Source organism: Dendroctonus ponderosae, unplaced genomic scaffold (assembly GCF_020466585.1).
Source record: "Dendroctonus ponderosae isolate FM_Combo_2020 unplaced genomic scaffold, Dpon_F_20191213v2 Dpon_F_20191213_1, whole genome shotgun sequence".
NCBI lineage: Eukaryota > Metazoa > Arthropoda > Insecta > Coleoptera > Curculionidae > Dendroctonus > Dendroctonus ponderosae.
The window spans coordinates 12,400,977-12,405,893 of NW_026017110.1; the positions used below are offsets into that span (position 1 = coordinate 12,400,977).

The window sequence follows — 4,917 nt, forward strand, 5'->3', positions numbered from 1 at the left end:
AAATTTAATATCCAAGTGTGATGGTTAAATTCTCGTGCTTTCAGTTTTTGCTTCCGACCCCTCGCCAGTTGGGAGCTAGAAAGGGTCGAATGGAAAATTCCACTACCCCACGTAGTGGAATTTTCCATTCAATTTCCAGTTATTACGCTGGCGTTGCTTGTAAAACGAACTGTATCAAAGGACATTTTATATTTGTGTTAATGGGAAATATTTGCTAAATGCGTATTGACATATCCAAGATAAAATTGTATTAAAAACCTTGGTGCTTATGAAAAATCTGAAAAAACTGACTTTGGAGAAGATTTAAAAGATATTTCTTTATCTATCTAATTATATATGGAATTATTGTGAAAACTGAAATATGTATAGAATTAATATAGTCCTTATTTTTTTAATTAATTTTCTTGAATCTGGACATCCATTATTATCGTCTATTTTTAAAACCAGCTATATAACCAGGCAATAAATATTGATGGAGAAACCCCCAGTCCTTAAAGGAATTTTCCGCTTACTAATACCAGTCATTTGCCGAGGGTTCTAAATTTATTTAAGCATATTTACTTAGCTTGCGTGTTTGAAAATTATTTATGATCCCCATTTCCTTTAATGTGTATTTTATTTACTGCATTGCTTAAACCTTAATAAAATAAGTTTGGGTTAGTTACATGCTGGAAGTCAAAATAAATAAATGTAAAAGTAAAATAGTTAAGCGCAAAATATATTAACGCAAATAAAATATTTAATCGAGTTTATTGACAGTTTAACAATAGAAAATATTGTTACAATAATTATGTGCGGACTATTTTTTTTATTGATTTCATGGGAACTATACAATCTGTTCTACAGAACAATAAGTAGTCTTTGTGACTTAAAAGTAATGAGACAGGTAGAAATGATTCTCCAGCGAAAATCTCTCTTTCTTAATTATCTAAATAGTTCCTATTTTGTCGACATGTATTAACAATTCAACCTGTCAATTAGGTCCTTGAACCGTTTGAGCTGGCACATTTCATCAGCTGTGGACTAATTATAAATAAAAATTGATTTTGAAGATGATTCACAAACATTGCTAAAATATGCAAAATTTACACAACCCCGAATAAACATAAGATCTTCAATTATACAGATGATTGTTACATTGAAAAAACTTTGAGAAAAACGGAATGTTCCTCAAATGCCATATTTGAATTATTATTTCTATATATGTATATTACTATTTATTTAAATTACTGTTTTGTTTAATTCAGTCCCAAATTGAGTATCCTAATAATTCAGTTTTTAGTAATCAAATAATTTTGCATCTAATTAAAGTATCCAATACACTTCATTAATAGTTTTTATTGCAGACGTAAATAATCAGTATTCTTATAAAAAGTAAAGACCGAAATTATCAAATGCTTTTTGCCTAACTGAGCTTCAATCGGGTAGTCATTGATAAAACACGTTACATAGGTTTAAAAAAATTGTTTGCTATCACCAACATTTATTTTTATTACTTAATCACCACGTATCCTCACAATGTGAGTAATCTAACAAAGTCGCAGCCGCTCTGTATAAACAAGTTGTAATGTTAGCAAACAAAGTAATTTTTATTAAAGCTCATTGTGATTTTATTATCAAAACTTGGAATATGTACGGTTTTACTTTAAGCTGTTGATACTCTGTAATTCACTGATCATTGTATAATAAAATGCTATTTTTTAAATATTTAATATTGTTTAAAGTAGTAACCATTTCTGATATCGGATGACTGTTAAATACCGAGTGAAATAAATATGGACAACTTTTGAACATGCTAGCGTTCTGTTGTTCTCTATTTTTAGAGGGAAGAATAAATAAAAGCAGACAAATTATCAAAGTTTTAATGGAAATGCAAAAACACATCGGTTGGATCAACTAGGTGATTAAAAACAACATAGAGATAGATCTCAATGCCTCTAACAACGTGCTTAGTTGGTTTAAGGGCGAAGATTTAGAATAGATAGTATTAATTACATTAAATGAATCTCTTTCCTAATTGGCTGGTCCAGTTTGGGATGCTAATATGTCTTCAACTGTAGAAATGAAGAATACTGAAAATATAACAATTGAACGTAATTTAATATTCGTTGCATGTACTTACTTTAAATCGGCTGCCTAACTTTTTCCTCAGTCCACACTAGGAAAGTTAGAGTTAGATATGTATTTTGGGTCTTGTCAGCAGTTCAGATCTTATTTTCCTTGGGGTCAGTCAGGTCCCAATATTCAGATTACTATACCTATATGAATATTGAAGAAGAGAAGCTCGTTTTGATATTGGCGTCAATCCAAGAACATTGTAGGAAAAATTACTTATTTTCTTCACTTACCTTTAGATCGTCAATGAAGACTATAATTCTATACAGATTCAAGAAACACTGCTTCAATAATATTTGATAAAGTGTAGCATTCAAATGAACTATATTGGATGCGTCACAACATGCCGAAGGAAAAGTGTGTAATGCCATCATTTTATGTTTAGGACTAGATCAGAAACAAAAATAAGGTAGATCGTCAAAATGGTTTCGATGATCAAAAGAATCGCACTCAAGGTACGCACAAAAATTACCTGCTTGTGGCGTCTAGAAAGTAGATCCTGTAGATCTCACTATTTCATGGGTTTTTAAATATCTACGTCCAATGGCTCAACTTGAACGTCATTCAACCGCCCGTATCCAAAATGTTGATAACCACATTCGCTAAGAACAAGGAGAATCGTTGAAAATTTTCATTAAAAGAACAATATTTCTGCTTTCTATTTGGGAACTAGCGAATACAAGCTTTGAGGAAATCGGAAAGGTTGCGTAGCAACTTTATGCAGATGCACATTGTGTAGGAACTTGATGTATTCCCCAAGATAGACCCATATCTCGTGCTGTCGAAACGTCATATATTATTTTGAGGCACACAAGGAGCAAGCGCTTTTCATAAATTCTTGGTTCTGAGAAGTAAAATTTATATTTTCGAATTGTACAAACGAATTGAAAACATCCTACATGTTATAGTTTAGACAAGTTTGAGTTACCTTTTGAGTTAAGCTACTTAAAATTCTACTGGGAAGCATTTTTTTACAAATACATATTACTTAATTAGTTGATATAACATTCAAAAATGTAATTTTGGTCCCACTCAAAACACCAGTGAATTTAAGGTATTTTTCAGTGTCGCCTACCAAATGCACATAATAAATATGCAGTGTAGGAAGCAAAAAAAATTCAGCCTTGGCATTGCTATTCTAGCAGTAAAATATGTTATTATCGGGTAGGAAAACGTAGGTTTGAATAAGCGAGGGCAATTTGAATTGTTGGCTTTTATAGTTGGTTAACCATTGTTTTTCAAAGAGAATATAATACAAATTTTGCTTCTCTTATCTGCCTTTTCTATTTTCGCTAAAGTTGTTTAACACATTTCGCTGACAAGAATCTGCCAGAATGGAATGTTTATTGAAACTCAAATAGCATGGCTTTTATAACACATCTTCAACGATTATTACATTTCCAATATATCCAGTAAGCATAGTAGAATTTTGAACAAAACTTAATGAAGCAAAAACTGTGCGCTATGCACTCTAACCTATAAAATTATTATTGCCATTTATCAAACAACTGTTTGAGATCTAGATATCTATATCTCAAAAACGTTGCCAAGCTCTTAAAATTTGATTTATTGGTTCTAGTTTGGAAGAGATCTGATAACAACTAATTAGTGAAGGAAGGGTAGTTTAGAAGGCTGTTGATCCAAATATGCCTAATTATTAGCTTTGATACTTTTTAGATTTCACAAAATTGTTCAAAAAACATAACATTTGGATATCTTTGAAAATTAAGAAATTTGTTTGAAGCCTGACGAAGAAAATATGCATCATAACACTTTAAAGTTCGATAATCCGCGTATAAATAAATTTTTGCAGTATGAGGTATAGATAAAGCGTTTTAACGTTCTCTTATTATTGCTTCTATCGAGTTGAAGATTAAACTTTTCTGATAAATCCTAATGAGTGAAACATAGTTCCCAACAAGAACAATTCAAAATGTCGAAAGGACAAATCGTATCGTTCAGAGCCGTTCCTTAAAGTAATTCTACATCTCGTAGAATTTAAACGGAAATTACTTAATAATAAGTGAGGCAGGTTTGATATTTGTAGCTAAATTTAAATTCATGGCAACTTGTTGATGTATAGAATTTGAAAATCAGCTAGTTTTCGGGGGTAATTGCACAAGTGCTTCAAAATTACCGATAATTTTGCATGAAAGCTTGTTGTCTAAAAACTGCATGAGTTTATTTTCATATTGTGGCGAAAAAGCCCGACTCCGAAAGAGGAAGCTTTTTGGTTCCAATGTGAAAATAAACGAATGCAGTTTTTACAAGACAACAAGCTCGAATGCAAAATTATCTGTTTATTTTGATGCACGAGTGTAATTTTGATGAATTATATCCTGAGTAAACAAAGTAAATGTGGATTTTATTTCTATTATATTTTATTACCCTTTAAATTTTATTACTTATGTTTATTAAATTTAATTTGAATATCTTAGGTATGTCAGGAAGACATTTTATGTCTAATTTAACATGAAAAGACACCTGTCAAATATTTTTTGTAAACAATGCAATTATCGTTGAGTGATAATTGCACACTGTGCGCCTACCGTATGAATGAGAGTATCCATCAGTCATCAATGCTTCAGATCATATGAGGAAGATGTAACAATAGCAGCAGGTGGACACGCTAATGTTGCTAAACCGGGAAGTTCTGTAGAAAGACTAATATAAAACTTATGTACCTACTTCCGCTGCTGCTTTTCTTTTTCTCAGTTTATGAATATCAAAAATAGCTTTAAAAGTGAAAGAGAGAACGTTAACAAGTAAATATATAGCCATCGATCCCGGGAATGAAGGCAC

General features: G+C 31.3%; 1 long non-coding RNA gene across 1 annotated transcript; it reads right to left on the bottom strand.

The window, feature by feature from the left end:
• Window positions 1-1,848: 1,848 nt before the first annotated feature.
• LOC109535811 lies at window positions 1,849-4,176 on the bottom strand. The gene is made up of 4 exons (XR_007282477.1): window positions 2,588-4,176; window positions 2,349-2,502; window positions 2,123-2,258; window positions 1,849-2,072 (listed from the first exon to the last, which is right to left on the bottom strand). It is a non-coding gene; the product is annotated as an uncharacterized LOC109535811 (long non-coding RNA).
• Between the last annotated feature and the right edge of the window lie 741 nt (window positions 4,177-4,917).